The sequence below is a fragment of the Colias philodice genome, chromosome 8 (assembly GCF_061535455.1).
Source record: "Colias philodice isolate Cphi_HAF_F1 chromosome 8, ilColPhil1 Martin Lab GWU primary, whole genome shotgun sequence".
Lineage (NCBI taxonomy): Eukaryota > Metazoa > Arthropoda > Insecta > Lepidoptera > Pieridae > Colias > Colias philodice.
The window spans coordinates 6,615,145-6,636,178 of record NC_143093.1 but is presented as its reverse complement, the minus strand read 5'-3'; the positions used below and the strand labels follow the sequence as shown (position 1 = coordinate 6,636,178).

The 21,034-nt window shown below is 33.2% G+C and overlaps 2 protein-coding genes across 5 annotated transcripts in view; both read left to right on the top strand.

The window, feature by feature from the left end:
* The window catches only part of LOC149486596 (uncharacterized), a 275,063-nt gene that overhangs the window by 176,083 nt on the left and 77,946 nt on the right, over positions 1-21,034 (top strand). The gene's annotated exons all lie outside the window — the stretch shown is intronic.
* Positions 1-21,034, top strand: part of IRSp53 (Insulin receptor substrate 53 kDa) — a 132,355-nt gene that overhangs the window by 64,792 nt on the left and 46,529 nt on the right. For 3 of the 4 annotated variants that reach the window (XM_089698260.1, XM_089698258.1, XM_089698262.1), the window contains one exon: positions 12,463-12,500. The exons of the other annotated variant lie outside the window; for it this stretch is intronic. The gene's annotated coding sequence lies outside the window, so the exon portion shown is untranslated. The remainder of the gene's footprint in view (positions 1-12,462; positions 12,501-21,034) is intronic. 4 annotated transcript variants of the gene reach the window in all.

Below are 21,034 nucleotides of genomic sequence, written 5' to 3'. Positions count from 1 at the left end.
ATTCCGAAACCCCGGCGTACGATTCCAACTAATTCGTAATTAATGAATAACTTACTGAACTTGAAAGTTGAGTGGACAGGCTGAAACTTTAGTTTTTAATTTAAGACCGAGCCGACAAAAGAAAAAAGTTAAATGTAATGAAAGTTGGAAAGTATTTTGAGCACGTTCGCATAAGCATAGTCCATGGTAGCTTTTAATTAATTTGGAAAAAAATCTGTCGTTACCAGCGCCGAAACTACGGTGAATTCGAAAACAGGCTCCCAAATTCATTTCCCGTTATTTCGCACTCCAAAACTATTCCACTCGAGTTAGTTTTTAGCAAAGGAGAGTTTTCCTGTTATATTTAGATGGACAGCTAATACAAAGTGCCGACTGAATGCTAAAACAGTCATTTGCCAATCAAATGTGTATGTACTGCTATAAAACTGTGTGAAAATATTATTGATTATTGAGTTTCTAAATTTTTGCGTAACAACAGAAATGGAATAAAAATCCGTATTCCATCGAAGTGTAAAGAAAGGATCAAGCGCGATATTCCATTAACATTTAAATTATTTATTGGCTAAGTACTTCTAACATTTTCAGGTAAACTTTGCGTCTCGATCGAGATGAGTTTTAGGAGTTAATTATTATATAGGGTTGGATTACACGAACGCAGTTCATTAAGTTAATTAAATGAGATAGCATTACCGAACGGCGCTATTATTAGATATGAAAATTAAGATAATCGCGACCCCGCGCCGGTTGGATTCACGGTATCTTTGCTAAATGGGATCATTTCTAAATTACCGTAATTGCCCAGATTTTGAAAGCTTCTAAAACTTAAAGTTAATTATCTATTGTACGTAACAAAGTTTGTATTTTTCCTCTTTACTTTATAGTTTTATAAATTTATTGAGTGCGCGATTTCTCTCTATCCCTATTACGCTTCCCTTTCGTTGGAAGCCGTACGGCGTACATGCAGTGTATCGAGTGGTCTTCCTAGTTCCAATGAAATAAATGAGTCCGTTCGGTTTGATTCATGCCAATGGGGAGCGGAAAATACGCGGCTACGAATAAAACAAATCAAACCACGACTGTAGGATAGGGTGCCACTGAATAGTGCACTGTTTTATTGAACTGGGCTTAGGACGCGGTCTGACACGCGTGGGCTCCCTGCTATTGTGGTAAATTGCGATTTAGCTACGAGTACATAGAAATGCTTAGCTACAAATGCAATGCCCTTCGCGCTGAGTAATGGAATTATCCTTTGTTTTCCATGTGATTAGAACTAAACATACTGTTTATGGATGGAATATAGTTTATGTGCGTTATATGTATTTCTAAACAAAAGTTTAAATAATCTTAATGTGCAAAAATATATCCAAACAAATAATGATAGGTAATTTTGTCTCTAAAATACTCTACATTCATAGAACTTTAGTTATATGCGACTTCATGTAAATGTTTTTATTGTAGATCTGTTTTGAAAATAATAAACAAGTATACATGCACAGTATGCATTGATTTTAAAAATCTCAACATATTTGAATGTTCGTTTCACTACGATAGGCATTGTTTCCATATATTGATTCGCGCAACTCGTTTTACTACTTTTTTCACATTTTGTCAAACTTTTTTCATGAACATATGTGTTAGACCGGGAGATACTGACACAAAATTTCGAGTCATTTGTAACAGGATGGCGGTTCTACAGGGTTCTTAGTACGCAATGACAAAAAGAAAAACGATGGTGTGAACGCTGGTACCGGCGTCTTAGTCGCGTGGGCGTTAGTCGAACTCGTCGGAAAATAGCGAAAGTCAAACGATTTGTAACAGTATGGCACTTATTTTTCCTGTAAGTTTGAGGATCAACGAATATAAATATAAAATTTCAAAGATCTAGGTGTTGGAAATCTTCACTTATATAAATTAATACTAAATTAATTTTTCAAGTATGACAGCACTTTTTCCCCCTACTAGAAGTATGGCAAATATAATAATGGTCACATTTTATCAAATACTCTCCAAAAATCCAAATGCAATACTGGTACTAAAAGTTTGGCGAAATAAAAAATTTTTGCAGATTTTCGGCGGTATGGCGACCATTTGGAATCGTGCGAAAAGTATGGCATGGCGATTTTCGTAAATGGCTGCACGACGATGGTTACCTGTGCAAAAGTTAGCCTGATACAAATGGTTGAATAATTGTTTTATTTAAATCAACACATTCGCGTCGGTATGGCGGGCTGTAAGTCACACCGGAAAAGTATGGCATGACACTACCGCCTACTTGTTTTTTATGGGCTATCGGTAAATTCTAAAATTTTTGTGTTACAAATCGTTTGACTTTCGCTATTTTTCCGACGAGTTCGACTAACGCCCACGCGACTTCGACGCCGGTACCAGCGTTCACAACATCGTTTTTCTTTTTGTCATTGCGTACTAAGAACCCTGTAGAACCGCCATCCTGTTACAAATGACTCGAAATTTTGTGTCAGTATCTCCCGGTCTATGTCAAAGAGCCGCTCAAATGTGCTCGCAATCACTTCCTTTTTCCATGCTTTTAGATTTTTAATAAAATAGGAATAAACAAAATAAAATATTATTGCGTATACAATTGTACATTTTATAGATAATAATTTATAATTAATTATTTTACAAAAATAACATTGAAAAGGTCGTTGTACGATGAAAAGCTTTGTTATTAAGTATACTAAATCCTAATGTACGACACATTAATTTGAAGTACCTACAATATATATACACATACTCATAAGAAGACATGAAAACAACATCAATTAATAAGAATAATATGTTTATAACATATATCTTTAGTACTTATAAAATTGTTTATTTATTTGAAGAATTTTTCCCCGAAAAAATGCCCATTTTATTGTTGTGTAGATCGGTGATATTAATAAACTATATGATATTAATTTCTCTGTTAAAAATATTAATTTCGTTACATTTCATCAGAAATACCAAATACAAACTACTACAAAACTACATTTTATCACTTGCTTAAAAAATGTATCTATACTGTAGTCATTTTCACGAATTGAAAATCGCCAATAAGCTTAGAAAATACTGACAAAGTGTTACCACTATTAGATAAGTTCTTGACAAAATATATTGTGTCACATGCCCCATTTAGCATAAAGCAAAAATTTAGCATCGGCAAAAATGCAATTTCGCAAAGCTGCAGCAATTTAACGCAACACTTGTTTCCTATACCGTATAAAACGATACAATTTTGTTTTTCCCTATAAATCTCTTCATTATTAAATCGATGTTAAATATACCTATTGTTTATTTATATTCTGTGAAATTCGTTCGCGAAATAAATAAAAACATATTACTTTCTGATAATTAAAAATACTTTAAAGGTTCCATTATTTACACTTCATCAGGAAAAGTAAACGAAGGCTGTTAAAATAAAAAGGATTTTCTTCAGGATTCAAATAACGCATTAATGAAATTCAATTTTCTTAAATTTGTTTTTCAATGCCATTAAAACAACATGGAAAACAGAATATATAAAAGGATGGAAATACAAACAATTCGTCGTAGTTTTATAGTGATACAGAGAGCAGTCGTTTAATAAAATGGCTCTGGATGTTTGGTCTATTCAACCCTCTTCTTGTGCATTTTACCCTTGAAAGAAAATTAGATTCTCGGAAATGTACTTGCAAACGAGGATTCAAGCTTAATAAAAAGGAGGTTTTGGTACGGTCACTTTATGCAGTAAATAAAATTGCTTTATAGAAAATTGACTGGATTTTCCTTAAAGTGTTTCGAGGATTGTGTCACTAGATATTTTGTTAATACGAGTTCAAGCATTTGTCGAATCAATTTCAGGAATCTTTTAGATATTTGTTTCGTTGCATGAAAATTTCGAATAAATCGGCAGTTTTGTGAGCGTGTGAATCCCGTGCTTTCAGCAAGCACAAAGGTATAGGCGACAAACATTTTCCATTGTATCCATCTTTGATGTTTGCCTCAATGTGTAAGAATTTACAAGAACATTTTATAGCGCCATACATTATTACAATTATTTGTATTATCTTATTAATATTTTATGTTACTTCTTTATGGATACAAGTATTTTTTTGTGAGATTGATTCTTTTTTAATTAAATGAGGCACTTTTATTCATTTAAAGTCTGTCGGATTTTGTCAGGTATAAAAAAGCTAGCTCTGATGTAGGCTATTCTATTCTAGGTAAGATATATTCCATACATTATTATCTGTACCCATTACATCACTATGCCGTTTCAACGTTTCGAAAGCTCAAAACTTAGACCACAAAGTAATACAGTTCGGGCGAAATCGTATTGTGACGTGATTGCGCGAACGCGACACCTGTATCAGTCACAGAGGACTGGCTGTATATCGCTTATTGTAAACATGCGAGCTATTGACAGACAGGCTAAGTGTGTGAACACGCACGGAAATGAATTTCCTCAGTGATTTGGTAGATTTGCATTCTAAGGGTTGATGAAGCTGTGTGAACACGCCATTCAAACAGCAAACACTGATGTGACAATATCGAATACGCAAAGCGGTGCATTTGAAATATATATAATATTATCTGAATACTAGAGATTAATGTTCAACTAAATTTAGAACGCCATTGCTTTGATTGTTGAATATCTTATGATATTGGGAAAACTTTATAACTAATCTAGGAACATCAAAAACATCGCCAAATCGGCTATTATTAGTTTCATGTAATAAATATGTTAAAATCATTACTTCCAATATTACCTATAATCTTATAAGAGATTGAAAACTTTATTACAATTTAACACGGATAGATAGACATAAAATTAAAGACAAACACCGGTATTTGTAAACAAAATTGGTTTCAGCAAGACTTTACAGCCATAACGTAAAGAAAACAATCGACGTTCAATTAGACCATTGTGTTGGCATGGGGCAACCCGGGCATACAATAATGGGCGCTCAGTAGATATTATTGTCAGTTATTAAGTCTGGCCAGTTTATCGTTCGTGAACACACTGAATCCTAAACAGGGAAGTATTGGTTTAGGACAATTAATAGGCTGTGATTCGTGAATTATTATTCATTACGTGTTACACGGCTTGTGTTACAGATTTGAAGATGTTATACTATTAATTATGAATAATTTATAATTATTGGATTACGATTACTACTTATAAAATGTGTTCGATCAGTGTTATGATTTTGTGATGAGTGCGTAGATATTAGAAATTACTTTTTAACTGTTTCAATTATATAGATACTAGCTTTCCACCCGCAGCTTCGCCCGCGCAGTCAAAGAAAAACCCGTGTAGTTCCCGTTCCCGTGGGATTTCCGGGATAAAACCTATCCTATTTTCCGGGATAAAAAGTAGCCTATGTCCTTTCTCGGGTATCAACATAATATCTCTATACCAAATTTTATGCAAATTTGTTAAGTAGTTAAGGCGTGATTGAGTAACAGACAGACAGACAGAGTTACTTTCGCATTTTTAATATTAGTATAGATTAATTATTATAAGAATGTAACAATACGCAAACAGAAAGTTTTATTCATAAAAATGAATAGATAAGTTGATTTGTTAATTACGTTTTAAAGGTGGAATTAATTTAAATGAAAGTTCGTTTCAACTCAGCGAGACAGAAGTTTTCTATAGAGAAAAACACTTAAAGTACTGCGTGGAAAATTGCATTACTGACGTAAAAAGTAAATAATAACATTCAAATGCTTATTTGCTTTCGCAGTTTAATTTACCTTTGCTTTGTAATGTTCTGCTTCTTTGTTCTTTATTGCGATCTTCGAGTTTCGTGTAACAGAGATGAGTTCAAAAAGAAATGCTTCCTTTTCCCATTGTTATGCAAACGCTCTAACTGGATCGCTGTTCAGTCTAAAAGAATGTTTGTATTAGGTGAATCTGGCTCAAACTCGTTTTGTTAAGATATCGTTACCATTTCAATGCGCTATTTTGATCGCGAATAATCATTCTCTTTCAAACACTTGAGCAATACTTTTTGGGAATGAAAGAACTTTGCTTAATTATACATTTGGATACAACAAAATATTTATATAGCTTTGGCTTGTTATATCTATACCCATTATACTTTTTTTTATTCATTCTCTGACCTTTATTTAGGTAAGGAAAAGGTTTTTATTAGGTATTCAGCTTTGAAGGTCTTTTTAAATACTATCTATTAATTATTATAAAAAATAAATATGTTAAAATGCTGAAAAAATGTTGAAAACTTCAAAATATCCGGGTAGCCTCATAGTTTTTGAAGATTTTGTATATGAATGTAAAAAGAAACAATATACGTGCGGCCGAGGATGGAGGTCGGGTCGGGCGGCGCACCACGCTGACTGAGCAAGTGGTTCCGCTGCCGATTCTCTTAATTGGTAAATCTTAGCTGACGCGGCTCTTTGCAATTACGTTGGGGTCTATGCAAGTGAATTGATGAGAAATTTAATGCAACGCAACTGAATGTGAATCGATTCCAATTAATTATAGAACGGGTTAGAGCTTTGTTTAACGTCCCGGTTAGTTGAACTCTATTTAAATAGGCAAATTGTTTTAGCGATATCCTATTTTGATTGAATATCGAAGTTCGCTGTTTGTCTACATTTAGCCGAGGTGTGTTCGGAATGGAAGGATTAAATTCGAAATTGGTTTGACAGATCCGTTGATGTATGAGGGATTTCGGTGTTTTAAGAGACGCGCACGTGAAACCAATTCCACGTTTCGAGTGAAAGTAATGGGATCCGAACAACTCAAGAGTCGATGCATCAATGAATTTACAACATACGTATCTACATGTCAAAGTTCGTTACCTTTAGCGTCTTCGAAATTTGGGTATCGATCGTGAACGTAATTGAAATGGATCGAGTTTGCAACATTCGGCTCACGTAGGCAACTTGTCCGTAGCCTGTTTGCTACCAACCACTCTCGATACTCGATGCATTATCGTTATCAGGCGAGAAATCGATTATCGGCTCGCGTTTGTTAATATGTAATTCTGTGGCGAGTCTCGATGTTCGCTTCGTGTAATTCGATTAAAAGGAATGGATCGAGCTTCCACGCAAATATTCCATTAGTGAAGGTTGTTCGAAATTGCGCAAGATAGCCAATAAATTTATTATTAAGTAGACCAGTATATTGCATTTAAATAAAACATTATTTTTCTTAATATACTTAGTCGAATTATTTGTATATATATGTGTATTTTTAATATTGATGCATATTGGCTCTTGTTTTCAGTCAAGTTATACAAGTTGTACTAAATAATGTACAAAATCAATTGAATAACAAGATTACGGTCCAGATTTGAACATAATAAAAATCACTTATTTTTATTGAAAGTGCGTGTTCTATGAGATACATGATCCAATTGAGGTTAGGAGGTGATGCGTTACATAAGCGTGAGCAAGAAAAGTTAAAGTAATACCAAAGTCGTGTGAAGTGTGCGTGTCACGAATGAAACAGAAACAATTAAAATGATTCCCAAGATGGCACCGCACAAGATGTTGCGACTTGCGACTTTCCAATTTAACTTTGTGTTTTCCTTCTCCCGGCCTAGTTCATCTAATATATTTTCGAGCCTCTGTCATTTTTATGCTTCCCTTATCTATTTTATTGAACCATTACGATACGCGCGTTCGATATATCAGAATCTGTGCCAATTTAATACGCTATTAATATGCGAAATGTGGTAAAATCGTGGAAATAAAGGATTCATCTGGAAATGATATTAAGGAACATTGCTCAATCATTCGTGTCTCTGTTTACTTCATCTTCTTATTCTTCTTTTAACTTCCTCATCTTTATATGTTTTCAGAGCTTTTAATATTTTTTTATTAATATTTTGTTTCTATTATCTTACATATACACATTCTATTTTGTATAAAATATTTACATAATTCTGAAAAGAATACCTACTATTAATTGAGCTGAAAACTTTTATAAATTAGAAACATCGAAGTCATCTAATCCCAACTTAACACAAACTTAAAGAACAGATATAACCGGAATCTGCTCGAACTTTCTTAAAGTGAAATATCGATTCATAATGACTTTTCTATAATGGCGGCTAAACAATGAAACAACTCAGCGTAATCTGGAAAGTAATGATGCGCAAAGAGGCATAACTTTTGATTCACAGACTCGTCATTGTGAGGCGTGAGCTATGGTTCTGTGGGGACAGGTTACTTTCACTCTATCAGTAAATTGAATTCCCTACAAGTGCTGCTTGTGTACACGATTTCCTCATTAACGTCTTTTGTCGACGTCTTGCCGCTCAGACTGCATTGAGGTATCACTCACACAGCGATATGGCTCTTACAATCGGGAGGTTGCTCAATATTGTTCACTTTTAATAAGAAGTAAGATAATCAGATATATTTCTAATTAATCATAATTATACTGTTAAATGAAGATATTGTAGGTAGATTTAAATAAATACAAAAATTATTACTGAAGTGAAATAAAATTACCTTGATTCTGTGTGGCAATTAGAAGGTATTTAAATAGGCAAGAGCTTTGTACATGCAAGAGAAGTTTGTAATCAACTTAATTAAATGTTTAGAGCATGCAGGTAAACATGTCAGGTGTTTAATTGATCCATAGAACACGCTCTAATCAGTCTTTAACATTGCCGTGTCTTGCACCGACGTTACCTTGCATACGTCAAGACGGATAATTGGGTTTGCATCGATTCTGATAATGAAGCTCGTATATTTGTGTTTGTATTTGCTGGTTAATTAGCGAAGCTATCTGCGATCAAAATTATTGTTCGTCTGAATAGTTTAGTTCGTAATGTCCTTACTTGTTTATCGATATTGTTCAAACCAAAGCTATTATTGTGCTTAATGATATAGAAAATGTACCAAACAGTTTGACGGTTTTGCGAAAATCGTGGTAAACTAAAAGAATTTAGCGCGTTACCACGTTTGAATTTACGGCTACCGTTTTAAAATAAAAGGTTGAAATAAAGCTAAGGCGATAGGGTAAGCCGAGTAATTACATCCTATGGAAATATGACTCTCAAATATAAATGTTAAACGAATTTCTCTTAGAGACTAATTTCTTTGAAAAATTTCTACAACTTTGCAATATGATAATTCACTATGCAAATGAAGGTCCAATACGAGGGAGTCAAGGTCTTATTTACTTCACAAGAAAGTAATAACGACGACATATTTTCTAAAGAAAGTGGGTCGGCGCAATGGAGGATTTCTTAGCGCACAAGAACACGGGAACAATATGTTTTAAATCATTAGTCTTTGCCAGTCATTTGCGAAATACAAATGCAGCGAAGTCGATGCTAATAATTAAACTTTTGTACATCTGTTTCTGTTTACGTGACATTCATTATTTACTCATTAGTTTATGTCACGTGACATGATAAATGTTTTTAGTATTTTCTTGTCTGATTTTACGCATGCATTGTCGAAGATACATTACAATTTCTAGTATTCAATCAATCACTATACTACAATCATTGCGAGAATTGCATATTCATACGACTTTAAACATTAACATAATCTTTGTAAAAAAAAGTCTAGGATCATTTTTCCAAACCGCAATCCAAATTCAACCCACTGACAACTTTCAAACTAATCTTAGGCATTGTCCATCAAAGACGTTAGCTTCCAAAGATTATTTAGATCGTCGAAGATAAAGGGACATCTCGGATGCAATTTTGATGTTATATCGGACGACAATGACCGCCCGGCGTCACGCTGACGCAGCTTTCTTTATAAGGCTCGGAATGCAGTAAGCTGTCAGATTTATAAATTTCCCGTCATTTTTTTTTGTTGTTAATAACAAAAGCGTCGCGCTATTTGATACTTGATAGAAATGTGGTCATAGAGGAAGAAACAGAATTTAAGTAAGATGTAATTTAAGTAAGAGTATTTCTAGTTATTTAAAATATTTCAGTTACTACGAAATGCAAATGCATTCTTAGATTTAGGATTTTAGTATAGTGAATAATTTAAAATTATTTATCCGATAAAACTAAAACCCTAAAAAATAGCAACCTATAAATGTTATTTTTATTGCTTGTCAGAAAAATTCGTCTTAGTAATAAGATAGTAAATTATAATAAATCATCTCAGTGTATCCCTGCCTCAAAGCACCCTCTGCCTTTGACATGTCATTTTCAGCAGCTTAATTTTATGGATTTTTCGGATCAAATATTGTGGTATTTACGAGGGATTCCAGTCATTGGGTGAGAAACTCAGCCATTCCGTAGTGAACATAACATAAAGATTGGCGTTTATCATCGTCATTCTTGTTTGAATTTTGTCTATACTATATATATTATATTGTTTTAGAAAGGTTTAATTCATTAATTATTGTACCCCTCAAATATATTTATAAACTTAAAATCAAAGTAAGTTTGACAAAATTATTGACCTTTTTACTAGTCAGTGTTTTGATAAAGCAAAAAAAAATATATTTTAACAATGGGTAAGACTAATTAAACTGAAAAAAGTAGAGCTCTATCTTCAAGAGTCACTAGGTCAAAAAGTAACAATGTTATTTATATCATACATATTTTATGCTATAAAGGAGTCTTCAGAAATACAGAAAGGCTTCTTATGTAAGGGGGGTGACATACAAATTACAAGGCGGTGCTTGGAACATAAATGTAATTTGATATAATAGTTTGAGAAGTTAGAATGTACAGATGATGACGGTAACAATGATAACAATTCCGTTTTAACTTTAAATTTATTCCAAACAATACGAAGCCTGCAAATTAGCCTAAGCCCTAAACAATTAAATGTCAATGAAATTAATTCTGTATCAATAGATAATAATATTTTATTGTCTATTGATACAGTGTGTGTGCTATGTTGTGTGAAAAAAACATTCCCTACAGCATCTGGTTATCGTTCTCCGTGGTCAGTGAATGTGTGTCATCCTGTAAAGATTTATGATCGTCATAAATCTGTCAATAAATTAATCATATCGCCTGTTTTGGCAATATGCTATCTGTAACTCTCTCAATATGGAAACGTACAAATTGTTTAGCATAAATAGTATTGACTTTGCATTTACGGTGATATTGGAAGTTAAAAAAAATCCTATACTTAATTTTGGAAGGACGACAAATATCCGTGAACTAAATATATTATTACATCTTACAGTGTAAATTATTCGCTAAAATACGACCCAATTCATAATAATATAGATTGGTCTATGCCCGCGCGTAATGTGAATTCCCGCTCAAGTAGAGAGGAAAACTGAATGAATTAATGAAAAATGTTTGTTGGATATAAGTAAATAATAAATGCACATATATTACACATAGAAATGAAAAATTAAAAACTCCGACATGTTTACTCAATTTAATATGAGATAAAAAACGGAAAATTTTAGAGCAAATAAATATTTTAGTCATATTCTGGGACGCTCGATAATCAATATCGACCAATCCATTCCAGTAAATAAATAACGGTAATGAATTATTGTAGTACAACGCTCTTATTTATTTTACACAATATGTGCTCTACCCATTATGTAGACGTGCCTGTTTACTTTGAGCATTCACTAAAATAACCCCGCTTTTATATTTTTATTTAGCAAAACTAGGTAAACTCGTTTAACAATTCCTTTTACGGGTTCGCAAATCACAACGCTTTGTTTCTCATTCAAGTTTTTGTGTGTTGTGCAGTATAAACCCCACTGAACATCTGCTTTACGTAACTGACGACGGGACATCATGAAAATTTAATCGCACGACGCGACTTTTGTCACACAACAATAGACGAAGCTCAAAGCCTCAGACAGACGAATGCAAAAGTCTTTGATACTATGATTGGCCTGGGAAGCTCTTTCTATTCGTTTCCGCTCTTCGAAGGACCATTTTTATTCAAGGAAGTCTGACCTTTGAGGGTTTATGGGACGTTATAAATTGACTGTATAAAATATTTCAATTTTTTGTTAAATGTTCGTAGCCACAGTAATTATATAAAAAATATAGGTAAAAACTAATATGTACTGGCAATACCAGTGAGTGACAGCTGATGGATCGCCCGATGGAAAATAATTACGTTTCGTTTCACTACAGTTAATATAGTTTGTTTTTTATTATAATCGTATGTTCGGCAAAGGCTAAGTTGTCTAAAAAATACAAAGCAGTCAACTTCATTTAGAACCATAAACAACCGATAATCAAATAATTAGGAAATATACACCTAAACAGTTAAATGTACTCTTATAGAGTATCAAAAAGATAATTGTAAATCTATCCACTAGAAGAGCACGTTGAATAAGAACAAATACCATTGTTTATAGTCGGGTCAGTATTACCATTCAGTGGGTGAAGCATTCGCGCTTAGAATTCGGGCACCGTTCTATTAACACGTACCACTGAACTCAATGTTAGAAAACTGATGATAAATGCTATGTGAACAGCTAAAAATATAAAATATTTGTTGTGTTTCATGAAAATAATTATTGTTTTGTTTTTCCAGGTACCACGTAAGAGGAGCCGCTGTTTGAGGAGAGTAATGTATGTAATCTTATATATTGTATAATAATTTTTACAATCTTTTCTCAGCATAGAGAATTTTGAATTTAAATATGCAGGAGAAAAAAAACCTATTTTATAAATGCTTTGTAGGAATATCGCGAAATAGCGCCAATATTTGGCATTATTAGGAAAATACCACACTGCGTCGCGCTGTCGTGTTGTGACAGTCCATGTGACAGAGGCTTTATGAGGTCTACTCATACGTTACTCCATTGAACGGCGCACCGGGCTGGGAATACATTCAAATGTAGTCTTTAGTCGAATGTTATAAAATACACATTAAAACAACAAGATAAAATAGCCAACGTTAGCTGCGTCCACATTAGGCCGCGCACGTATAGCGTTGCAGTCCCCTAAACGGATTAGAGCCGTCCGCAACGAAAATACAGTTTCAAACACGAATTACTGCCACAGATTGTGTATATTCTAATATAACCTGTGCTTAACACGTCCCGCGCATTATTCTTCCGCGTTACTCATTTGAATACAGTATGTTTGATTTAAAAATAAACGGTCATTGAAGCAATCTACTTTTATGAACTTGTTTTGTTTTTCAGGGTTTTTTTTATATTTTAAGCCTTGAATAAAAAGAAACGTGTAATTAAAAAAAAATTGAATCTTAAAAAATGTAAATGTAAATAAAATATTCCGTTCTCGAAACTGAAATTATAACTAGGTAAATTATTTCCCAGCATAAAGCTCTATAACATCAATTAGAGCACTAATAATTTCATATTTGTTACGCGAAATCAAATAACACTAATCGATGGCCAGTCAGCGAGCGATTAATCGTAATGACACATGATTAAATTAGCGTGAAGCGAACTAAACATATTAATTAATATCATTACATGTGCATTGACAGTGAGCGTGAACTGTATTATCTATAATTGCATTAAATTTAATGACGTTAACGTTTGCGCAGTTGTCGGGGCGTGCGTTGTGCGTTCCACGATCCGATTAGCAGCCACCATTTAAAACAATACCCGATACTGTAAAGCAATGCGATATCGATAAACAGCTTATGGATTTAATAAGAGAATAGGACGTGGCGGGTCTTACGCTTAATCGCATGCAGATGTTGCACTGTATTGTAATGCAGTTCTGTATTATAATAATTGATTGCTAATTGTCGCCTGATGGTGTATTCAATTCTAATGAATAATATTATATATGTTGTAGGGATTCTAATTAAAGTTTTCTCTATTAAATGTCTACAATGTACTTTTACTATAATATATAGAGTCCTGTTGTAGAGCTGGTATGTTTTGTGCTTTTTTCTTTCTAACAGATTTATTAAAAAGCAAACATCCTTATCATAATAATATATCCGCGTAATATTTTTCCATCATAAAAAGAGGATACAATTTTGTTTTTTCGGATTACGGCAGGATGAACTTTTAACCCTATCCTACTTATTTCCGACCGGGAGTTACAGTTTTGACTGCTGCCCGGGGCGATCGGCCAACCCTACTGTAGGGAACACTTTAACCAGTGTTTTTCGTTTCTTTGTGAAGCTTTTTGCAGTTTATTGATTTAAATATCTTGCTACTGAATACTTGCAACAAGTGAATATGAAAGAAGTTTAATAGTGAAATCGTAAAACTTTACGATACAATTTTTATTTTAATAGAATCATCTTAGAAGCGTATGCTAAATACTATACGCAGTTATTTTAATTTAATTCAATAAAAATAACAATATAGCTTGCTCTTATAAGTCACAGCAAACAGTAAACGAGCTATGTCCCTTAAGTATGTAATATAACGTATGAAAATTCGAGGCTATTTAAATAATCCTGTATATCAACGTCTGTCGTCTTTGCATAGCTTAATGCAGATTAAGGGCTATCAGAATATATTGCATAAGCGCTCTAATACTGGGGCGTGAGGGTGATATTTTTTGTTAGAGCCATCCGGATTTAAAATAAGATTGATATCAATAGATCAGGAACTTAAGTTTTTTGTCGATAGAAACTTATTAGATAAATTCTTGGTGTCTGTTTTAATATACAACGGTGTACGAGTATTCAAATTGGTGGTAGAAATTGTAAAATGATTATTCAAAATTAAAATGAGGTCAAAAAATCTGTTCCCCATTGACACAAAGATAAGTCATACAACAAATTAAAAACAACACTGCTGCACTTTCAATATTAAAAGCTTTTTCAATTTATTCATTTAATAAACAATTGTCCAAACACAACAATAAACAAGAGAAATCGAAAATTATTGTCTGTTCGAAATGAATAACAACAAATAACAAAAATTATTGTATATTTAAAGTGAATTATTTTGAAATACTAAAATCACTGCGCTTCGTACTCAACACTCAATATTTTATGATATTGCATACGAATGTCATATCAGGAAATATTTATTTGCCACAAGAGTAAAAATGTAGATCATAAATATAAGTACATTTATCCAGTCAGGATTGATGAATATTTTTAATTGGCTCTCGCGGATTACTGGGGCTAATTTTAATCGGAAACTCAAATTGGAAACTGCAAGTCGGTGACCGAGGCTTGTACTGCTCCACTTAAACTATGTAATTAAAAAATATTTAATAGTAACTAGCCACTCGCTTTCGGTTCAAGAAAGAACTTGTGAAACGTAGTGGAACTACCTTTTGCAAGGCTACGCAATACGCATACTTGACTTATAAGTACGTACTTAATTTATATGTATGCATTTAAATACAAATTGTATCGTTAATCCTATTCTATTCTTGATTATTTGTATTTACATTTCTATTCAAAGCATGTTTTGTCTGGTATTGAAAATATAATTTAATTTTTATGAAGCTTTCAGCAGTTATTTTAAAAGAGCTTAAATTTATTTTTTATTCGCGTTTTAAAGTGCTTTAAACAGAGATTAGTATAATTAAATTCACAACATTATCATTACATGTACTCCACGTTTTAAGCGTTCACTCTATTAACAGCAAAAAGAACTTCCATTTAATAAATGTAATTCTATGAAACGAAAAGCTTCTGTGTACATATATGAAGGAACTGAAATCCTTTTAGCTCGTAACTCGTACTAGTTCACCCATTAGCGCCGCAATATGATAAGACAGCTGAAAGTTTGCCGGACAGTGAAGAAAAATATATTTCATATTCCTTGAAACATTAAATATTTATTTTCAGTAAGCGGTTTTACGGCGAGGTGTAAAGTCGACAGGCGAGACCCTTTACGCTCCCTGAAAAGGAATAAACAAACATATATATTATCATCTGTTTTACATTTTAATGTTGAAATATGCATTTATTGTGTTTGCTTTTGTATTTAGAAATTAAATATTTGCTGTTAAAATAATATGAAAAATTAGTGTCATAATATAGCAAAATGTACGCAATATCGTATCTAGAAAGCGCTTAGTTATGTTTCATTACTTAGCTTGTAGTTATCACGTGTGCGCTTTTACTGAGAGAAAACTTGAAGAAAATTAGTTGGTACTTTCGACTCCATCAGCTTATGAGAGTGTGATGTTTTGTCGATAACTGAGTGTCGATGTTAAGTACGTTATTTTTGTTCCAATATACTTTACGTGAGGTTCGCAAAATTGTTTCACCTTGTAAGCTTCTTGTAAACTTGATAAGAAATAATTTATTATGAAAGCATATTATATTAGCTAAAAGGTTAGTAAAGATTTTATAAGAACATTAAACCTCATAAATATAAATAAACCTCATATCTTATATTGTATTTAAATGGATATTGTCTTGACTCTGCAATCATTCCACGATTGCTCTGTTCTGGGAAATTACACTTATAAAGAAGTGATCGTGAAAGCAAATATGGATCATACTTTTTATTGACGTTGTGTCTTTAATAAAACGTAGGCCAAAGGAACGATAGAAACAAAAATAAACGACAAAGGAATCTCAATATAATCGTAAATAAGTGGATCATTGAAAATCTATGTGAACCTCTTCCAGTATAATTTGGGCCGAGATCTTTTTATTCGGGAAATAAAAATTGGTCATCGCGTATCATGGAAATATAAAAGCTACAATAAACATCGGTCAGGGCGGTCGGTTAAGTCCAGTTTTGTTGTTTTTGCCCGTGGCTCTCCTCTTGATTTATGCCGCGCCTGCTCGGAATATGATTACCCGGTGCGCGTCGGAACTACCCCTAATGGATATAAACGTCGTATTTAACTTAACGTTAATAGGCGAGTTTTTGCACGCAATACTCAATTGGAACAATATTTTTTGGCCGTTTTGTTAAGTCGTTAACATACGAACGCTGATGTTTGTTTTATTCGGTGATCTCGTTTGTGACATTTGCTAGGGATGGAATTTTTAAATTTGATTACTTGTTTTCTATTGTGTGCTTTGTTGTTGTTTCTAACAATTGTACAATATTGTTCGCATTCTAACGCTCGTTCATACTTAAATATAACGTTCCTTGTCTTCTTTTTCAATTTAAGATAAGCTACAGCATTATCACAAGGAAGCTCAGTGAAGGAGCGCAATAAGGAAAAATATAACGTGCTAAGTAAAAATTTGAAGAGACACTTTTATATCGTAGGTACCTTTAATACTTAAAATTAAAACTCCAATTTTTAAATACAATTTAGTAGAGTCCTATGCGGTTCTATTATACAGGGTGTCCCAAAAAGTAGTGATGAACGGAAGCTGGGAGGTAGAGGACCTAAAGGGCTATCCGAATCACCCCCATGTATGTTATGCGATTTTTCGTATTTTCGGAGTTATGACGTTTTTTTCAATTTTTCACCTATCGCCGAGTACGGTGATATTTTCACTCATGGTGACGTCAATTATTGCGGAAGGTGCTTGATTTTTTTTGTGTGCTAAGCTGAAAGATAGGCCAATTCAGTATGGTAACATTTACTATCGTTAGATCTTTGAATGGAATAAAAAAAAAGAATTAAAATGCCAAGAAAGATAAAATTACCCAGTATGTTCTCCACTTCAAGGGCCCGTAAAAAAATAAAATCACATAAAAAAAGTTTTCCATTTGGCTTTTAAAAACTTGCTCTATCTATCAGGTAGCTACCCTGAAAATTTCATTTTATTATTCAGAAGGCTTCAATCGAAAAATTGAAATCTAAATGAGGTAAGTGCAAAAATTGAATTAACATGATGATTAATAAAAACAAATTAAAACCAATAACAAGGTGTTTAATTACCAGAAATTTTTAAAATGACCCCGCTATTGCTCAGTGCAAGTGCGACATCACCGTAAAAAGTTGTCTTTTAAATGTCTGAATGCCCTTTTATCATTTTTAATGGTTTCTTCTGCTACTATGAATTTCCAGGTTATTTCGTTCAAATTGTGGCAGTCTCTCGTCTTTGTAGTATCCCCACGGAAAAAAATCAATAGGGTTTATGTCCGGGGACCGTCGAGGCCAGGCTAAAGGGCAAAGATACCCTGAAAGATGGATTGGTCGTTGCAGCCTGCGCATGCGCTGGTGACGCCTGCCTTAAAGCCTGGCCTGCACGGTCCCTCGACCTAAACCCCATTGATTTGTTTCAATGGGGATACTAAAAAGACCTCGGCTACTTGAGAGAATGCTACAATTTGGACGAAATAACCCGGAAATTCATAGTAGCAGAAGAAACCATTAAAAATGATAAAAGGGCATTCAGACATTTAAAAGACAACTTTTTACGGTGATGTCGCACTTGCATTGAGCAACAGCGGGGTTATTTTAAAAATTTCTGGTAATTAAACACCTATTTATGGGTTTTAATTTGGTTTTAATGATCATCATGTTAATAAAATTTTTGCACTTACCACATTTAGATTTCAATTTTTCGATTGAAGCCTTCTGAATAATAAAATGAAATTTTTAGGGTAGCTACCTGATAGATAGAGCGAGTTTTTAAAAGCCAAATGGAAAACTTTTTTTATGTGATTTTATTTTTTTATGGGCCCTTGAAGTTGTGAACATACTGGGTAATTTTATCTTTCTTGGCATTTAATTCTTTTTTTATTCCATTCGAAGATCTAACGATAGTAAATGTTACCATACTGAATTGGCCTATCTTTCAGCTTACCACACAAAAAAAAATCAAGCATCTAGCGCAATAAGTCACGTCACCATAAATAAAAATCTCATCGTACTCAGCGATAGATGAAAAATTGAAAAAAATGTCATAACTCCGAAAATACGAAAAATCGCATAACATACATGGGGGTGATTCGGATAGCTCTCTAGGTCCTCTACCTCCCAGCTTCCGTTCATCACTACTTTTTGGGACACCCTGTATATCTCGCGTACACTGTAATATGAGTTATAATAATTAAAACTAATGTGTATAAACAGGTGGCGTTCCAAACAATCACTATACGTAATAGCTCATAATATTACCGGGACGCAGTTGGTGATCTATTGGCCCCTTCTGATAAATGAAAGTAAATGTTCACGAGTCAGCAATCTCGGTTTAACCGTTCACGGAAGGGATTTCGACATGACTTTTATTTTCCGATAAAGTAATTGCAATTTATAATTTATAGCCATTCTTTGAAATTATAATGCATTTTTATAGACAGTATGCTGTCACTTATAATCTATATAAGTTTGTCTTACGTTTTATAGAGAAGTGAAATCAATTCTTATCATCCAATAAGTTTTATTTGATAAGGGTTGATCGTACAAAAAATGTACGAAATCCGCTCGTAAAGTTCCCTTACTCTGCCCCTTTCTGAGCTATATGTATATCTATACATAATTGTTTATTACATTTATTTTTGATCTTTGAACATTAATTCTATAAAATACTACAGTGATGAGAACTATAAAATAAAGTTGTTCACGATAAAATTTAATCTTTTTCTCCAATATAAACCTTTTCTAATATGTATAATATCGTTAAAAACGAGTAAATTATTACTTAAATGTATTTATTTATACGTTAGAAGCTCACATAAAATTACTCACAACAATTCTGAAGCCGGTAAATAAAAATCAAATTCAAGCTGAAGCTTACATTGCAATTTGCCGGGCCAGGTTTCATAATTTCTTTTCCACAAGCGAGAACAACCCCACTTATAGAGTCGTTTCATTTTATTCGCATTACATGCTTATGAAACAAAATATAGTTATTTTTTATATCAAACATCAAAGGTGTTTATACGAGATGCGGGTTCCGTATATTTTTCGTAAATTCGCTGAGTCGTGCAGTAATAAACATTTGTAACAGAAGCAAGGAGAGGCCACTAACATATAAAGAGCCTGATTTGTGACAACGACCAATTAGAAGATATTGACATTCCTGAACAAGAATTGTTAGAAATTCTTAAGAATATGGAGCAGACTCATATTGCATACTATTATTTCAGATATCAAGAACTATATATTGCTCTTACCTACTTCTTATAATTTAATGAGTTCCAGTAGTGCTGAGAAAATTTAACAAATCACAAAAATACGATAATTTCCCGTTTAATGCCATAAAGTTAAATTGGTTACATTTTTTACGTAATGTCGTTTATATTTTCTAAAACAGTTCCTATTTTTGGATAAATATAAATGGAAAGTGAAATTATCATAAAAAGCTAAGCTGATGCAATAGTAGACTACAAGCCCGCATAGGACAAAAATATGGGTCAAATGAACCACCAGGGGACATATCTAGAACGATAGCAGAGCAAAAAATAATAAGATTCATCACTATGCCGTCACTTGTAAGCTGTCCAACTGAGTGCAGATGAGAATTGAAAAGTACAGGTAGACTCGGTAAATTTTGGTCATATATTTTTGTACGGCATTCTTAACCATCGATAGATCCATTAAAAATAATAAGAAACCGCTCAGTGCCGTACAAAAATGTTGGTCCACCAAGTCGGAATTTTTATTTAATTTCCGAGAGTTACCGGGGGTAAATTTGGTCATTTGACTATGTACGGCATCTGTGTCATACTATTGCTATACTGCTTTTAATCCATTATTCCGCAACGCCGTACAAAAATCGTGGGGCCAAGGGGAAAAAATCGAGAGTTGCAATCCCCTCTCTTTCCCCACTCCAGGGGGTCATTTGACTAAGTACGGCTTCGGTTCCAAAACATTATCTAGCACTCAAAAGTACTATTAAAAGCAATGCCGTCAAAAAATAATTGTTCTTTTAAATGTATACCAATAATCATCTTAATTTCATCGAATTCTTGATATAAAGAGCTGTAAGGTCATTTGACCCTGTACGGGAACTTTTTTTTTAACATGATATTGTAAAATTCAATTGTTGTATAGTATTGCCGTTCAAAAGAAACCGTTCTAAAAAAAGTTATAGAGAAATACAAAACCAGAAATTTTGTTAAAGTTTAAACATCGTAGATTAATGAAATACATATAATAGTTTTCTACACTTTATCCGTTGTTTTAAATAGTATTAACATAGATAAATTAGGAAAAAACGATGCCGTACATTTTTGTGCAGATCACATCTTTTAGGCTGATGAAAGCGACGAAAGCTACAATTTTAAGGGTGCTTTATGGCCATTTGATACAGTACGGCATTAACATATTTTTACCCAACTACG